At 37.2% G+C, this 19945-nt stretch overlaps 1 protein-coding gene across 14 annotated transcripts in view; it reads left to right on the top strand.

The window, feature by feature from the left end:
- Nucleotides 1-19945, top strand: part of AHR (aryl hydrocarbon receptor) — a 503901-nt gene that overhangs the window by 406560 nt on the left and 77396 nt on the right. The gene's annotated exons all lie outside the window — the stretch shown is intronic.

Below are 19945 nucleotides of genomic sequence, written 5' to 3'. Positions count from 1 at the left end.
TATCTGACAAAACGTTACATAAAATACTTTCTGCCTACTTCAAAAGATTTGGATTAATTACCCTTTTCATTCTAAGATAAATAATATTTACACTACAATTAAAATTTAACTAAATTTGACAAGCTGCAGAGAGTTCAAAAGTTTCTGAAAATCCCAGAAACTTTCATTTTTATTTGAATTGGACACTCACTTTTACCTTGGCTATAAAGCTATGTGGGTCTGGTTATTTCCAGGCTTAGAACCCACTAATCTTTGTACATTTTAAAAAGAATTTATAAAGTAAATGTGACACAGAAGTTGTTCTTGTCACATTGTCCTTAAAGGAAGAAAAATAACAGTTTGCAAATAACTCACCATGTCTACAAAGAATTTTTTGGATCTTGAGTGGTATAGCTAGACCGCGACTATTTTTACTGCTTTTAACTAGACAAATGCCATTAGGTGGCAAATAATAAAGCCTGACAGTGAAATCCTAAGCATCCTCAGGAATGAGGTCTATGTGAGTTTTTATTAAAAATGGTACATGTAAATCTAATTTTGCTGTTTAATGAGAGAAACAGAAACCTCTGTCTTTGATTCTTAATTTGTGCATCTTATCAAATTTTACTATTAACAGAGTTTTTCTTTCTACTGATATAAAGCCTTTTGCTCACTTAAATTATAGTCAGAACAATGACTGAAGGTCAGAATCCAAATACAGTTTCTGACATTACCTGGTCCAAGTCAGGTGGCCCAATATAATCAGCTGTATCTTCAGGTAAATTTTCAGTGTGAGAACAAATTACCTAAGGCACAAACACATCCTCTTAAAATGGTTAAATTAACCTTGTTTTGAGGAGAAAGTTTCCAGTGGTATCTCAGGAAACTTCTAAGTGTGGATTTAAAAGTTGTAACTTCCTTTATTTAAACTCTTCCTCATATTTTTCTTTTGTCAACTTACTAATAGAAGTTGTCTTTTTCAAAAAAACAACCTTATAATTAAAATGAAATTTCAACCTTCCCCCCGCCATTTGGTAGTTTTATAGTATATCAAAAGACTCCACCGCAGAAAAGAAAATGTGAAAAAGCCTTTCTTTCCATGGCACAATGAAGTTGCGTTTGCAGAGTGTAAATAGTTCAATTATTTTGGTTAAAAAAAGGTTAGCTCTCTCCATGACGGTAGTGCTGTGTTAACTGAGAAGGTGGTACTGTGGTTGTTGATGGATATCATTTATACATGCCAGTATCAAAGGAGAGCCTAATGTGGTCTTAATAGTCCTTTATGTTCTCTTTATGCCTACAGATTGTTCTTTGATTTTTGTGGTTGTTACTCAGAGCTTGTAGACACTGGGAACCCGGTCGTGTAAATGCTCAGTGGTTCCAGCATTTGCTCTTTTCCTGTGGCTGCCTGTCAGCTGGTATTAGGCTGCTGTCGTTTCTCAGCTCTCTACAGTCCTCTTATAAGCTCACCCTAGAGCATCAAAAATGTGTATTTATCTTCTTACCTCCATACATATTGCTATTCCTCTTTAGCTCACTAAACAACCACTTGAATATCCATTGATAGGCATTTATTGCATACAGACACTCCATCAAAAGTAGTGAAGTATTTAGCTCCTCTCAATGATAAATTGTCATATTCACAGCAAATAAATCAAGATATAGACCGTCGATTAATTGCAAGCCATTTACTCACTCTGGTAACCTTAAAATCATTTAGTAACTGTTAACTGTTACATGTTATCTGTTCTTATTGGATTTAAGGTACTATCTGTGGGAAATTCTCTGCGTTTCCAAACTCATTCAGAATGACTGGAACCCAGGCAAATATATTTTATATTTTTCCCCTAGTTTTTTTTTTTATTTTAGTTTTTGAGTATCTTATAAATAATTTGATTGTGTTCCATGATGTCATCTGTATTTTTGGAAACACATCACCTCAACACTAGTCATAAAAGAAGAGCTGATACTAATTGTATTGTTCTAATTGCTTTACATGAACTGTAGCATGGCAACTCTATGAGGAATGAGTCCTGCTATTACGAGTCCTGTTTTGCAAGTGGAGGGGTTAACTGAACAGCAAGCTTAACTGAACTACCTAAGGTCATGAAGGTAGTCAATAGTGACCAGGCTTTGAACCCAAATTGCCTAACTTAAAAGCCAATGCACTTGTTTTCTCTCAACCCTGCTGCTTCTTTCTATATATATAAACATGGCTTACTATGTTCCAGAAACTCTTCTTATACTCTGTATGTATCTACTCATTTGATCTTCGTAATAATCTTAAAGTAAGCACAAATATTATGTGTTCTGTGTAGATAAGTAACTGAAGCATAGAGAGGGTAACCTGTTCATGGTAACACAATGAGTAGGTAAATGAATTGAGAGCCTAAGCACTTCAATTTCAGAATCTGTTCTCTTAACCACTATGTTAGATTCTCTTTGATATTTGAAAAGTACTCACAACAAACACATGTGATTTCTAGTAATGAAAATCTATCTGATGAAGATACTTGCTGAAAATAGAATTTTTTTTCCAAAAATGTCTGCCACCTCTATTGCCAATATGTTTTTATGTATGTATTTATTTTTAATTGGAAGATAATTACAATATTGTGATGGTTTTTGCCATACATCAACATGAATTGGCCATAGGTCAATATGTTTTTAATTGGCAGTTTCCCAGAGGTGGCAAAACTTATGGACATGTGTCTTATACAGGTTACACATATGTTTCAGACTCATCCCAGTTGTTCATGATTAATGTTTTTCTAGTCCTCACATTTGGCTTGTTTACTCTAAACAGAGATCAAATTTAAGTAGAGATACACAGGGACTAATAATGAAACTAAGGTGTATGGCAACTTTAGTTTGGCAAAGGATAAAGAAATCTCAAGAAACATAAAATGAGTGAAAAAGTGAAGTGAAAGATGAGTTTAAACACACAAAAGGCACATTCACAGAATGTGAAAACTGGTGTAAACATGCCATTGATAACAGCAGAACAATTCCAAACATAGTGCTCATAGTGCTGTGACTAATAACACCTCCAAACACTAGAATCAACAATAAAGTTACTCTTGTAATGCAGTGGAGAGACGCATCATAGTTTTAACCAGTGTGGCTCATGCTTGTCCTCTCTTCCATTCTGTTGGTTCCATATTGTCAGGTACTGGGCCTATTTAAAGTAACTAGTGTGTAGAGTGTTGCTGTGTGTTCAGTGATGGTGAAGCCCAGGGAAGGGGCTCTACAAGTATTGAAGGAGGGAATGAACAAATGCAGATATCTCAGTGACTGAAGTTTCAGTGTGCATCAACCTAAACGTAATCCCTTTGGTGCCAAATACAAAGCCTGTGGCACCAAGTTTAAGTCCGTCTCACCAGATAATGGGCCAAAGCTGTTGCTATAACTCCTACCTTGGTGGTAGCTGAGTCATGACTAGGAAGACAACAGTGGCCAGAGGTCTTAGAGTCTGGGGAAATTTGTCTCTGCTAACTCCTCAATTCAAATTCAAATTCATCATTCCCCATCAGCAGTTTTGACCTAGTAGATCACTCCTTCCTTCTTGATACAACTTCACTTGGCTTCCAGGGCCCCATATTTTTCTGGGATTTCCTATAGACTCCTTTAGCTGAATCTTCCTCTTATTTCCAAGTTCTTGCTCCTCTTCTTATTTCCAGGTTTTTGTGTTTTTATTTTTTAAAGTAGTCTGTCTTTAGAAAAGTAGACTTTTTAAAAAATTGAATGAAGTCTAGTTTAGCATTTTTTTCTTTTAGAAATGTGCTTTTGATGTCTCATCTAAGAAATTTTCACCTAATGCAAGATCACACATATTTTCTTCAATGTCATCTTCAAGATTTAACAGTTTCAATTTAGCTTTTAGGTCTCTGATACATTTTGAGGTAACATTCTTGTTTGGGGATATGAATCAAAGTTCAATTTTTGGATATGAATGTCCATTTATCCCAGGATTCTTTTGTTATAAAGATTGTCCATTCTTTACTACATTGCCTTTGAAACTTGATCCAAATCAATTGTCTAAGACAGTGAAAAGGCAGGCTAGCAACTCAGAAAACATTTGGAAATTATATATTTGACAAGGAACTTTGCACTGAAATAAAAAAGGAAGTCACAAAATACCACAGTAAGAAAACAACCCAGTTCAAACATAATGAAAAAAATTACTAGACACCATTAGAGAGAATATTTAGAAGACAAAGGAACATAAGAAAAGATATTCAACGTCATTAGCCGTTCAGGAGATATAAATTAAAACCACTGCTCACATGTTAAAATGGCTAAAATAAAAACTACAGTATTAAATGCTAGTGACAATGCAGAACAGCTTATACATTACTGCTGGGAAAGCATAAAACATAAGAATGTTGAGACTGTGACAAAATTGTCCTGCCTTGATTTCTTATGACAACCATTTTTCAAAACAGCTTCAACTTTTTGCATATAATTACTTGTGTAATTAGATCATCTATTTTAAATAGAAATATGCATCATATATCAAGATATACATAAAACACTAAGGCCATACTTTGGATATGGTGTAACATATAAGAGTAACATGAGAGATATTTAGAAAAAATGAGATTGATGATTTTTTTTTTTCATTGTGCCTTACTTACTGGAATTATTTGAGGATAAATAGTTCTTTAGAAATAGCAGGGCAAACAAGATCTTCCTTACTGCCAAGTCAGTGAACTTCTGAAGTTCAAAAGGACTCTTTAGCTACTGCCTAGAGCCATTTCCTCATTTTTGATGACAGCAAAAAGTGGTTCATTTTCTCTTTTACAGGGTTTTGCCCTTTAGCTAATTCAGAATAAAACTGCTGCACTTGTTCGCTGAGAATTTTTTCGACATTCCTCGCTGAACATACCCACTGTTCATAACCAGACCACATAAGTTCAGAGCATAAAGATAAGCTTTCAAAAAATAAATAGAAAATATAATGATGTCAGATCTCCATATTAATTTACCAGTGATATGTCTTGAGTTGTTTACACGTCTGACTTTACCTTTCCAAGTGCCAGCTTAGGCTGTGTAATGAGACATTTAAGACCAAGATTCTGATCGATTCACTTCTACTTCACAGGCCAAAGGTCAGCTCAAGATTTAACATTTTTACTTTGGGGCCTTAGAGAATCAAGTCAAGACAACTACTGGTGTACTGTTTACCTCCTGGTAAACATTGTCAAACGTATGGACTAAAAGGCTTTTAGAACACACACTAGTCATGATAAATGTTGGACACTGTCAACATATACAGCCAACACTCACCATTTCTCCTCACTTAATGTATTTGGTGCTCTTCTTATTAAACAAAATACTTTTCAAACCTAAAACTTTGCTACTTAAAATTCATGCATAGCAATCTTTCCTTGGGGCTAATTTATATCTAATATTTCTACCAATGTCTGTGTGTCAGCACCCAACTATGACTTCAGTTTATTGTCAACACACAGGCAGACAAAGCTCATGCATAGACCATATTTATTGAATTATTTCCTATCATAGTCTCATTGAAATGCAAAATGCTTTAGTGCTCAGAAAAACATACAGTCAATTATCCTGATCTGGAGCTTGCAGGAAGAATATCAAATGAAATTTCAAAGTTTTATTTTATCTGCATATGAAATTGATAGCTGAGAAATATGAGTTTATCAAGGAAATTCTTGGTTTGCTAATAATACAAACAGTGGGTATACCAACATTTATGGAATGGATAGAGGAAAAGTCCATGATTTGAATGGAAAAGAAATGTCATAAATGTCCAAAATGCCTATTTTGGAGAGGCAAAGATAGGGTTACGAGACAGCTTGGTGGTATTCACTGGAGACCTCTTTACTGACGTAGAGCAGGATCCTAAGGTGGTAGCCTTGGGAAGCCCAAGAATAAGCAGAAATCATTTAAGGTAGAATTCATGAATGATAAGCAGATCTGCTCCTTTTCTTCAACAAATTACTTTTATTGTTTATTAAAAATTTTAAATTTTATATTGGATCATATTTGATTGACGATATTATGTTAGTTCCAGGTATACAGTGAAGTGATTCTGTTATATATATATATATATACATGTATCTATTCCTTTTCAAATTATTTTCCCATTGAGGTTATTACAGCATATCGAGCAGAGTTCCCTGTGCTAAACAGTATGTCCTTGTTGGTTATCTGTTTTAAATATAGCAGTGTATACAAGTCAGTCCCAAACTCGCAATCTAGTCCTCTCCCCGACCCTTCACCCTGGTTACTTATAAATTCATTCTCTAAGCCTGTGAGTCTGTTTGTGTTTTATAAATAAGTTCATTTGTATCTTTTTTTTTTTTTTTTGGATTCCATATGTAAACCATGTATGATTATTTGTCTTTCTCTCTGACTTATTTCTTAGTATGACCATCTCCAGGTCCATCCATGTTGCTGCAAATGGCATTATTTTATTCTTTTTACAGCTGAGTAATATTCTGTTGACTATATGTACCCTATCTTTCTCCTTTCATCTGTTGACGGACACTTAGGTTGCTTCCATGTCTTGGCTATTGTAAACAACACTGCAGTGAACGTTGGAATGTTTGTATCCTTTCGGACTGTGTTTGTCTCCAGATACACGCCCAGGAGTGGTATTGCTGGATGATACACTAGCTATGATCTGGGCTTCCCTTGTAGCTCAGCTGGTAAAGAAGCCGCCTGCAATGCGGGAGACCTGGGTTCGAACCCTGAACTGGGGAAGATCCCCTGGAGAAGGAAATGGCAACCCACTCCTGTACTCTTGCCTGGAGAAATCTATGGGCAGAGGAGCTGCAGTCCATGGAATCGCAAACAGTCGGATACAACTGTGCGACTGACTTTCTTTCTTTCATGCTACCTGTATTTTTAGTTTTTTAAGGAACCTCCATACTGTTCTCTATGGTGGCTGCACCAATTTATATTCCCACCAACAGTGTAGGAGGGTTTCTTTTTCTCCACACGCTCTCCAGCACTTATTGTTTAGATAGTTTCTTGATGACGACCATTCTGTCCAGTGTAAGGTGTTATCTCATTGTAGTTTTGAATTGAATTTTTCTAATAACTAGTGATGTTGAACATCTTTTCATGTGTGTGTTGTCCATCTGTATGTCTTCTTTGGAGAAATGTCCATTTAGGTCTTCTGCCCACTTTTTGATTGGGTTGACAAGAATATACAATGAGTGGTACTGGGAAAACTGAGCAGCTACAGGTCAAAAAATGAAATTAGAACATCCTTTAACATCTTACACAAAAATAAAATCAAAGTGGATTGAAGACCTAAATGTAAAACAATACTACAGAACACTCAGAGGAAAATACAGGCAGAACACTCTTTGACATAAATTGCAGCAGTATCCTTTTTGAGTCATCTTCTAGAGTAATGGAAATAAAAACAAAAATAGACAAATAAGACCTAATTAAACTCAAAAACTTTTGCACAACAAAGAAAGCCACAGACAAGATGAAAGACAACCCACACGATGGGAGGAAATATTTGTAAACAATAGGACCTGCAAGGTATTAGTCTCCAAAATTTACTAACAGCTCATGCAGCTCAAAATCCAAAAGAACTGCTCTGGATGTAAGGAATTATTTGTTTCCCAATTTTTACCCCTACCACCAGCCAAAAATACTTTTATCTGTTCTAGTCTTTCTTTTTTTTTTTTTTATTCTTCCAATTTTATTTTATTTTTAAACTTTACATAATTGTATTAGTTTTGCCAAATATCAAAATGAATCCGCCACAGGTATACATGTGTTCCCCATCCCGAACCCTCCTCCCTCCTCCCTCCCCATACCATCCCTCTGGGCCGTCCCAGTGCACCAGCCCCAAGCATCCAGCATCATGCATCGAACCTGGACTGGCAACTCGTTTCCTACATGATATTTTACATGTTTCATTGCCATTCTCCCAAATCTTCCCACCCTCTCCCTCTCCCACAGAGTCCATAAGACTGTTCTATACATCAGTGTCTCTTTTGCTGTCTCGTTCACCGGGTTATTGTTACCATCTTTCTAAATTCCATATATGTGCGTTAGTATACTGTATTTATGTTTTTCCTTCTGGCTTACTTCACTCTGTATAATAGGCTCCAGTTTCATCCACCTCATTAGAACTAGTCTTTCTTTTTATTTTGAGATAGTTTTCAATGAACTTATGCTCACGACATCATTTTCCTTAGAGTTCTAAAAAAGACATTTAAAATTAACTTTAAAGTCAATATCCATCAAAAAATATTCTTAATCATTCATCACTTAGATACTTTGTATACTTGTTATATGCTGTACTAAATGATACTATTCAGTATAAACAAAAATCACTGAAAAATAATTTTGCCTTTGAACAGTTTTCATACAAACATAATGTTTAAAAGACTATGATTTTATAGCATTTTATCTTAGTCCTAAGTTCCTTGAATTACTAATATATGTCTTCTAAATTAGTCATTTCCTCAGATACCTAGCTGTGCTTTTAAATGCCCAAATCTATATTATGGCTCCTTAGGGTAGTTGTAATCCAATGACCATCATACAACAGAAATACAAAGTCAACAAGATAATATATATATAATGTGTCTGCCACATAAATATTTGTTTTGGCTTTTGTTTTTAAAAGCAGAGTTTTGTTTTCTTCCCCAGAAGCAGTACACATTCAAAACACTTTTCTGTGGTTAGAAGACTTTTCAAGAATTTTTTTTTTCTTAAAAGACAATCATCCCTAACTCATTATATGTCAGACATGCAGTAAGTTAGGATATACTGATCTCTTTTGTTCACAAGGGCAGTTTTAGAACAGAAGAACCCAAGACGGAAGACTTATCCCTCTTACCAGAAACGGCCTTTCTCATGTGAGCTGACTGTCATCACAGAGATACTGTGTTCCTGATGGTTAGGTCAATTTCATGTATTTTTCCACCATTGGAATGAGCCTTAGCTGTTAATATAACCACGAAGATGTGTGTCTATAGCACAATAAAGACATTTACTGTGTTTTCTCATAGTAATGAGAATGTTTATTCAGTGCATCTTCGTGGGACAATGTTGTTTATCTGGATAATTTTTTTAATTTTTAAATTTAAAATATACTTATTATACATATAAAATATACATAATATAAAATTTGCCATTTTGATCATTTTTAAGTGTACAGTTCAGTGCCACTAAATATATTCATATTATTGTGTGACTGTCACCATCATGCATCTCCAGAAAATTTTTCATCTTCTTCAAACTGAAACCCTGTACCTATTAAACAATAACTTTGTTTTCCCCTTCCTCCCAGCCCCTGACACCATCACTCGTTGTTCTGTCTCTGTGAATTTGACTACTCTAGTTATCTCCTGTAAGTGAAATATGACAGTATTTGTCCTTTTGTGACTGACTTTTTAAATTTGTAATCTCATCCTCCAGGTTCATCCATCTTGTGGTCATATATCAAAATTTCCTCCTTTTTAAAGCTGAGTAATATTCCATTATATGTGTATGCCACAGATAAGAACTTTTAATGTGCATCTTATGCCCTAAGCTGTATGGACATATTATCTAAAAACATTAAAAGCTGAAAATTGTTGAACTGAGTAAAATGATTTGAAGGTGTGGAATCCTAAAAGTATAGACTAATTTGAAAGTTTCTAGGGCTTCCCTGGTGGCTCAGCTGGTAAAGAATCCACCCAAAATGCAGGAGACCTAAGTTTGATCCCTGGGTTGGGAAGATCCCCTCGAGAAGGGAATGGCTACCCACTGCAGTATTGTGGTCTGGAGAATTCCAGGGACCATACAGTCCATGGGGTCACAAAGAGTTAGACACAACTGAGCAAGTTTCACTTTCACTCTTCAGGAAATACACAGCTCTCAAGCTCCAGTATGAACCGGTTAGTGTTGGGTGAGACAGAATGATAATGAGTTTAAATCATATACATATATGAGCATTCAAATGATTAAAGTCATTCTTTTAAAATGCTTTAATAGTTTTGAAACAAGAGAGGTGATGGTTGTACAACATTGTGAACGCACTAGTACCACTAAATGGTATACTTTAAAATGATTAATTACACATGAGTTTTACTTCAATGAAATAAAATGCTGTAATGATAGAAATTTTCTTTAACTTTGAATTAGAAATTATATTTTTGCTATAAATATCACATATGTTGATAAACAATTTTGAAACATTTGTATTATGGTTTTAAGGGTTAATTTACTACTATAGTTAATTACTATTCATAAAAGCAAAGGAGCAGGAAATAATCTTTGTGGAAATGCCATTGTACAAATGGTTCTCTCTGCTCAGAATATTGCCCATGGTCTGCCCATCCTCAGAGCCAAACTCATTGGTCATTTTCTTATAGAAGCCATTCCCATTACCTGAAAATAAAAGAAAGTTTCCCCTGTTTTTGCACCTCTGTCAGAGTACTGAGGTTCTGTCTAGTTGCAATTCTCTGTTCCCCCTGCTGTATGGAAAGTTCCTTGAGGACAAGATCATGCTTTGTTCCTCTATATATTTATCTGTCAAGTAGTACATGCTCTGTCAATCCTGGTTATGTTGAAATTTACTGATTTGAATTCGTTAAAATTGATTTTTCTTGCTCACTGGACTTTGCAAACCGTTGTTTCTTAGTTACTTTTTCTCAAATGCTCCATCCATTTGGAATAAAGAAAGTGAACACAGAAGCTTAAAATTGAACCTGCCAACTTCATGAGGTCATATAAAAATTGAATGGTTGGACAGGTCTTTCTTTACCATTATCTTTCTTTGAGAAGCATGCATTTCTTACTGGTTTACTTTGGCAATTTGTTTCTTACTTTAAAGCAAAAATATTTTCTTACTTCTCTTGTATGTCTCTTTAATGTACTTATCATAACCAAAGCAGTCCAGTTTTCTAGTATGTACCTACAGTAAACAAATCATTGAGCAATATCCTGTTGATTAGAGTCCCTCTTCTTGAGTGGTGTCAATATATGGTTAATATAGTTGAACCATACATGCCTGAACTCATTTAAGGAAAGTGGCAGAACAGGTATCCAAGGCAGAATTATAGAAAGTAGAATAAATTGGTCATAACAAAATTTATATTTATTTATGAACCATTGAGTTGGCCAAAAATAACATTATGGAAAAATTCAAATGAACTTTTTGCTCAATCCAGTAGTTTCTTCCACGTAGCATATAAAATTGTTTCCCATGAAACAAAACGTCAAACAGAATGAATCCATGTGTGATGCCAAAAACAGAGCCTTGAGAAGTGGCTAAGTTTAGAAATCTGCAGATCCTGCATAGAAAAGAAAAGAAAAAGGAGGGAAGTATCCTAAGAGCCCAGGAAAGAGATTCTTACTTGGAAAGTGGGCACAGGTAATCTGGGCCTCCAGGAAAAGATTCTAGAACTCTGAAGAAGTCAATAATGACGAGATGCATGTAATGGGAGTAGCAAGTTTGCTCACATTCTCACTGAGAATTGAAAGGAAAGTGGAGCTTCTTCCTTTCTCTGTAACAATGAGATCATTTTCATGATATGTACCTACAAGGCAGGAAGAAAAATGTAAAATTTGGTACATTCAAAAACTAAATCCACTATAATATTAATCTCAAGTAAAATAAGCAATATCTTAGAGGCTGTCTTCCTTGCCCCTTTCCAAACTGGTTTTTATAATGGTTTTGGGGAGTGTGGTTTATTTGACATTGTGGAGACAGGAGTAGCCTCTGGAACCTCTTTGGCATCTGTTGTGAAGCACCTGATTGGTCAGCAGGCTGAGCCAAGTGGCCGGGGAAGGGCTCCTTGAGCATCTCATCTGAGCAGCATTCAGGTAATTGCTGTGGAATTTAGAGTCTAGATACCCTAGACTCGGTCGAGCACAGTCATCTTCCTGCTGACCTCACAGGTACTTGACTACACAGCTGCTGAGCCTCAACTTCTGAGCTCCCTGAAAGAGCCCCTAGCCGAACTCTCAACTTCCACAAGGCCCCCTTAGGGCACACAGGCTTGTATGGGTCTGATCTGGGACACACAGGAAGCAGGTGTAGAAGGAAACCAAGCTCAGATCTTCTCTCTGCCTTGTCACTCTCTGCCACCAAGTTTCTCTGCTATTTGGGGTGCAGGCTGACACAGGAGCCTTTGAGGGCATTGTGTCCCATGTCACACGCCTCTCCCCTTTAGAACTTCAGCCTGGAAAGGGGAGATCTAGCTATAAATGTCTCTCGGACTTCTACCTGCCCCTCCCTTTCTCTTCCTATCAAGCCTTGGGACCCAACGGGTAAAATTTTCCCTCTTCCTCTTTCTTTTTGACTAGAAATTCTTTTTTTCTCAAAGTCTGGCTTTCAAGATTATTGTCTGTCTGCATATTGCCTTCGGGCAATTTCTTTTTTCTTCTTCTCTTTTTTCTTTCTGCTACAACTCTCCTGATCTCTCTTAAATTCCCAAGATGGTATTGGGAAACAGCTCTTCTCAAGAAAGGGCAAAAACATAACCACATGACATTTCTCAAAATACTGTATCCTTTATACCTCATTTCATATAATGCTATTCTTTGTCTAACAGGAAGATATCTAGATTATATTTCCATGCTCTATGAAATTCTTTTAAGAGAAAAATTAATTTTATTTGACTTCTAAATTTTGAATGCCATTTCTTTTTTTTTTTTTTTTTAGAGACAAATTTTTTAGAGCAATTTTGGATTTACAAATAATTGAGAGAGAGGTATAGGGATTTCCTGTGTTCCCCCCAGCCCCTATACATGCAGAGCCTTCCCTGCCGTCAGCGTCATTTTCCAGAATGGTGAGTTAGGATTATACTGACACATCATAGTCACCCCGAGTCCCGAGTTTACACTAGGATTCACTGTTGGTGCTGTGCATTCTGTGACTTTGAGCAAATGTATAATGACGTCTATTATTATTATCATATCACAATGTATTTTCACTGCACTAAAATGCCCTTTTGATGACTTTTTCCCACATTTGTGTTTTTGTAGGTAACTCATGTTACATTTTCTAGCCTTCTGACGTTCTAAAAACACAGTGTTTACTTTTATTTATTAAGTTGTTCATATTAATTTCTGCATCTTAAAGTTTGTAAAAGTTTTTAACTTTTCTATCTGAGTTTGTAAAAGTTTTGAACCAAACGTATTTGCATTTAGATGCCTCTTTTGTGTTCCATTGTGTTTATTTTCTTTATGGCATTTCAGTTTACAGTGGTGATTTTAATACCAAATATTTGCCTTTCAGGATGCAAGTTCTGCCATTTACAACCTATACTGTCCTTCTTCATGGAACACTGTTTGATGTTATCTGTAAACTTAAGATGGCTTTTATTTTTCTGGTCGTGTTTGATTACATTTACCTGTTTAATTTTTTAGTGTGAGACAGCATCCTGAATGCTTATAGTAATGGATGGTTCATTTTTTCTGAACTCCTTTTGGTAGAGTTGGTGGTTCTACTCTAGTTGTTTTTAAGCTCTTGAATTAAATTATAGATGCATTTTTGGCAAAGGAAAAAATTTAAATTTGAGGTTATCCACTGCAAGCTTCAGAGTAAGTGAACCAAAAATTCAACTGTGTGATTTAATCATTTAAAAAGTGGTAGACCCTGTTTTGACTGTAAGTACAGTCATATCAGTGGGAAAGGATGTTTGAACTAGAAAGTGTAGACATAAACTCATTTTAATTTCTGGGCATCTTCCTTAAGTGTCCTATCAGATTACCATGTATAGCAACTTGCCATTCTGTGGTTACTCACTTCTAAGACAGTAAATGTCGAGAAATGCCAGACTACCACCTTGGACTGCAAAGTGTGATTATTTTGTGTATATGTGGTTTCATACCCAAGTGAGTCATTCTGCTAAGAACCTTGAGAATATCAGTCTCGTCTAGACGTTTCAATCTTAATGACTGATATACCAGTCCTGGCATAAGATTTGGTATCATTAGAAAGAGGAGATAGGTGTAAAACGGTTTTGTACAAATACAAATACTGTATTCTTGAACCCACAGAATCTTGACTAGTCATTTCCTCTGCTAAACCTTTTCCATTCCCACCATTTTTTATTATCATTTTTTATCAAAAACTGCTCCTCAGTAAACCTCATATCTTTAAAATCTTCTCGGCCTGTCCTATTTATATTTCCAGCATGTACTGTGATGCCTGCCTCAGTAGCTTCAGTAAAAATCTGTTAAATAAATATTGACTTCAAGGGACTTACAGGAAAACCATAGCATTTGCACCGCTGATATTTTTATTTCTTTTTTTCCTTCAGTCTTTCCCCCAAGTATTTCTTAAAGCTTCTAGGAATTCGTTGCTGATTTTTTACTATGTTATCCTACTTTATCAATAAGCAGATAGTAGGAATAGCCGTGAACGATCACATCAATATTACTTTTATCAGATTTTTTGGTTTTATAAGAGAATTAGGGTAATTCAATGTTAGATATTCCTCAACTCCGAGGGAGTATTTTTGGAAATATCAGTCAGTTTTGCATGAATAAATCTGCTAGTAATGGGCATAGTGATTAAAATGGAAGTTTGGAAAGTAAAATGTTAATTTTACCCAGGGCTACTTCTGTGGGCCCCCATGTTTAGAAAATTTTCATTTTGGAATCAAGTGATAAATACATTAAGAATCTAATATAACTTTCATAAAATATTTTGATGAGCATGACATAGAAGGATGTATACTAAAGACAAAGCCTGCATGATTTTTTTCTCTTCAGCGAGAAAAGGGCTATTTCTTTATAGGATAAGAACATGTAGATCTTTTAGAATCACCAAGGGTAGCATGCTTTAGAAGAGTAGATACGATGGGAAGTTCCTATTTGCCTAGAGGAGGATTATGATAATACATTTTGGATTTTTGAGACTTGAGAAATTGCCTAGTACTTTGGCTGGACCAAGATGATGGCTGCTTTTCAGCTGACATGCCCGTATCAGTTTTAACTTCTAAATATGTCTGTACTGGTTGGTGTCCCTGGCTTTGACTTCCTGGGTGCTGCAGTGGTAAGGAATCTGCCCGCCAATGCAGGAGTCATAGGAGACACTGGCCGGAAAGATCCCCTGGAGGAGGAAATGGCAATCCACTCCAGTCGGTATTCTTGGAAAATGTCATGGACAGAGGAGTCCGGTGGGCTGAGTCCATGGGGTCACAAAGAGTCAGATGTGACTGAGCACACACGTCCCTGCTTTATTTTCCCTGTTCCTTTTCCTGGAGAAACAGTAGACCTCCTAACAGTCAAGCCACTAACGGGAATGTGCCAGGGATCTTCTGGATCTTTCTCCAGCACCAGAACTTGCTTCAGTTCTGATTCATCTAGGCCCATACAGCATCCCCCTACTGAGACATTTTAGTGTAGGTCTGCCAAGCATGATGTGGAAGAATCTTCTTGATTCAGATCAAGGAGTGTTCAGGTCAGCACCTAGGATGATGGGCAGGGTGAAGGACCCAGCCCTAGCCACCAGGCTGAGGTCCATACCTGAGGTACCGTCCATGCCTCACAACTCCAGTGTTCCACTAAATGGGTGGCATCACTCCCCAGTTACTTAGACATAACTCCCTCAGGTTTTGGAGCTACCTGACACTTTGTGCCAATGGCATGCATCTACCACGTGCAGATTCCCACAGCTGGACACTTCATACCCATGAAGCAAGTAGAGTAGGGAATAGAAAGATTTTCAGCCTACGTGGTTGAGGTGACTTTAGGAAGTATTTCACCCTAGATCATGTTATTTTAGGGAGGGATCTCTTCCATCCAAGAGTAAGTGGTGCCAATAAACTTGACCCACAAGTTGCTAAGCACGATGTTTATTCTCCCACCAGAGCATCTCTTTAGCAGACAGGGTATTGAGACAGGAATAGGCTAATCTGGACTGCCCCACAAAACACACACACACACAACAAGAACACCAGAAACTGGGGACAATTAAGGCACATTATTTCTTCCTGAATTATACTTAAATAAAATACTGAAAGGTAAATAAATATTCTCTCACCTGGGAAATACTTTTTTCCCCCTCTTTTCTTTAACATTTAATCAGTTTCTCAGTGGTCTCAAGAACCTGTTGCCTGTTTTGTTTTGGTCCAGTTTTCACTCTGATGCCTATGTCTTCCTGATTTCTTAGCCCCCTGTCTTTAAGCAACCACAACCTCCTGAAGATGTCCCTGTCCAAATTCCTGGGGTCTGTGACTATATTGTGTTACAGACAGAAGGGAGTTAAGGTTGCAGATGGAATTAAGGTTGCTTGTCAGCTGACTTTAAGATAGGAAGATTATTTTGGATTATTTGAGTGGGCTCTATCTAATTACGCTCCTTAGCAGAGAACCTTTCCTGCCCATGTTCAGAAAGAGAGATGATGTGGGAGAAAGGCTATAAAGGGGCCACTTAGGGTTTGCCCAGCCATTGCTGCCTTTAACGATGGAAGAAGGGACCCATGAGTCCAAGAATGTGAGCACCCCTTGAAGCTGGAAAAGCCAAAGGAATAAATCCTCCTCTAGAGCTTCCAGAAAGGATTTCAGCCCCGTTAATACCTTGATTTTTTACCCAATGAAAAATCCATGCTGGACTTCTAACCTATTAGACTATAAGAAAACCCGTTTGTATTGTTTAAGCCATTAAGGCTGTGGGAATTTCACACAACTCCCATAGAAAACTAGTGCTCCAGTCCCCCCCTCCCCCCAAACAAAACTAAATTAAAGAAGTTTATGATAGTGACACAATTCTTGAGTCACATTCTCTGAAGCTGAGAAAGCAGAAAACTCCCCCTCAATTCCCTTTCAGTTTGAAAGACGTTTGCTCAGTTGTTCGTCTCGGTCTGGGCTTACACTGATAGTGTTTTCTGAAGTTACTGAGAAAACTGTCAGGGTGAGGCATGCTTTGACACACAACAGAAACATATTTGACCCTTTGATGCTGTACAAGTCATACACACGCTGAAAGCCAGAGTTCTTGAAAGAGAGATCCACACCCCATCTCTAGTCTCAACTCTTAATCAGTCTGGATTTGCTTCATTGCTCATGAAACTCATCTGAGGTTTTTCTAGAAGCCAGGGGGGGCTACATCTGTTGGAGAGTCTGGGCCTGATGGATCCTGAGTGTGGCCATGGGGAGAAGCAGCAACTATAAATTATACATTGAAATCACTGTAGATGGTGACTGCAGTCATGAAATTAAAAGACACTTACTCCTTGGAAGGAAAGTTATGACCAAACGAGACAGCATATTAAAAAGCAGAGACATAACTTTGTCAACAAAGGTCCATCTAGTCAAGGATATGCTTTTTCCGGTAGTCATGTATGGATGTGAGAGTTGGACTATAAAGAAAGCTGAGTGCAGAAGAATTGATGCTTTTGAACTGTGGTGTTGGAGAAGACTCTTGAGAGTCCCTTGGACTGCAAGAAGATCCAACCAGTCCATCCTAAAGGAAATCAGTCTTGAATATTCATTTGAAGGACTGATGCTAAAGCTGAAACTCCAATCCTTTGGCCACCTGATTTGAAGAACTGACTCATTGGAAAAGACCCTGATGCTGGGAAAGATTGAAGGTGGGAGGAGAAGAGGACGACAGAGGATGGGATGGTTGGATGGCATCACTGACTCGATGGGCATTAGTTTGAGTAAAGTCCAGGAATTGGTGATGGACAGGGAGGCCTGGCATGCTGCAGTCCATGGGGTCGCAAAGAGTCAGACACGACTGAGCAACTGAACTGAACTGAAATCTCCCATCATCTCTGATCCTTCTTGTTCAACACTATAGCCTAGTCTCAGGTTTAGTGAATGAGAAAAGGGCCTGATCTAGCCACCTTGACAGAAAGCTAAAAGGAGAATATTGTCCAAGGCCTCAGACAGTAACTGTGATGGTCACTAGCTGAGAGCAGACGCTGTGGGAGAAGCCAGGATGAAAGATAAGAGATCTGTTGATTAGTGCATATAAAAGCATCCTTAGGCATCAGAGTGGTACTTGGGAGTGTAGTATCAGGGTTGAGGGGCTAATGTCCTGCACTGACCAGTAGAGGTTTAAGCAATTCTAATTCAGGTACATAAGGAAAATCAAAATTTATTTTTTCCACAATTGAATAAAGATATAGGTATTGGTTATAGCGTGAGATTATGTCTAGTATCACATACATTCTTATTACAAACCCTGGAATGGAACTGAATTGTATTTGGAAAGTTATACTGGTATGAATAGGGGCTTTCCAGGTGGCTCTATGGTAAAGAACCCTCCTGCCAATGCAGAAGGCATAAGAGTTGTAGGTTTGATCCCTGGGTAGGGAAGATCCCCTGGAGGAGGGCATGGCAACCCACTCTAGTATTCTTGCCTGGAGAATCCCATGGACAGAAGAGCCTGGTGGACTACGGTCCATGGGTGGCAGAGAGTTGGACATGACTGAAGTGACTTGGCACGTACTGATACAGATAGAGGACATGATATGGATGTGATTTCACTAAAATAGGATTTCTGCTTTGAAGGAACCAGAAAACTGTCATGAAAGTGAAATGAAAGAAATTCAACCAACAAGCTGATTTACACCATGACCCACTATATAGAGAGTTTAGGAAGAGTGTGAGGAAGAAAATAAAAAAAAAAAGAAAAGGAATGCAGACTTACTAAAGCTTGTTGAACAAGTTAATTACTTGAAATCATCAAGTAGATTCTGGTTAAAGGAAGTGATCTTTAAGTCTCCTACCTCTCACAGTAAATTGTTTGTAAGACTGAATACTTTTATTCAGAGATGGGATAGTGGATACTATGACATATGGCCTGAATCTAGGCCTGGTGACATTCCTATAAACCCAAACCTCCCGTTAGAAAGACCATGTCCATTCCGTCCCTTTCCAACCCCACTGCCTCTGTGTTGGCAATGACTTTCCTTGTCTGCTTCTTGGACCGAGTAGGAAGAGCTAGACTCTGCTTCCACTGTTGTGCTCATCTCACCAGCCTACATATGGACATTAGGCTCCTTTCCTAAAAATTAGATCTAACCTTGTCTTCCCCCTGCTCAAAACCTTTGGTTAGCTCCTAATCTATACCTAGTATCATCTAACCTGCTATGACTGAGATTTAAATTTCTCTAATAAATTGTCCTTGTCTGGCTTTCTAACGTTATCTCTTCCAATAATACCCCTCTTCTCCAGTTTCACCCCAAAGTATCTATTCTAGCTAAAAGTGTCCAAACATTCCTTGGATCCTGCTGCTTCCATACAGAGGAGAAGGAGCTTGATGTTTTTTCAATGAGGAGATTTAGGTTTTAGTCCATCTTTTACTAACTCGAACTTGGAGCAAGTCACTTTCCCTGTCTTTTTTTTTTTTTTTTTTTCATCATCTGTGAAGTAGGAAACTAACATGCATACTTACTCTGTAGGCAGCTGTCAGAGTCAAGTGGGAATGGTGGTGAAAGTACATGTTACAGTGTGAATTAGGATCTGGAAGAAACTGATTATAAATGTGGCCATTCTCCTCTCCTATTAGATACTTAGCTCCTGTAGGTAACATTTTGCTATCTTCTAAATCTGACAATAATGGGTTTTCAATAAATGTGTGACAAATTGAATGGAAACATTTGATATTGTAGCTCCAGCATTTACAAGGTGCATCATTACAAGTTTGTACAACATAGAATTATGGAGGAGAGCAGAATTCTTACACTTTTCCAAGAAAATTCAAAAATCAAAGGTCTACAGATGAGAACTCTATTTCAATAATGTATATTCTGTCTTCAAAATTTAAGTAGGTCAAAGAAATTGACATGGTGATGATAAGTTTTATTATCACTGCTTTTCTGATAGTACAGGTGGTAATGCTGTTAGCAAAAATACTAAGAGCTACATGGTAAGTAAAAATATGTAAAAATTATGTAAAAAATATGTAAAATTTTTGTAAAAATATATGTAAAAAGTCAGCTTTGTAGACACTCTGACACCTTTTAGCATTCATGGGGGACCCATAATACATAAAGTCTTCAAGACACATT

Source organism: Bos grunniens, chromosome 4, assembly GCF_055505025.1.
Source record: "Bos grunniens cultivar Pamir isolate PY7600 chromosome 4, Bosgru_T2T1.0, whole genome shotgun sequence".
In the NCBI taxonomy this organism is placed as follows: Eukaryota; Metazoa; Chordata; class Mammalia; order Artiodactyla; family Bovidae; genus Bos; species Bos grunniens.
Note: the sequence above shows the minus strand (reverse complement) of the source record. Positions and strands in the feature narration are given on the sequence as shown.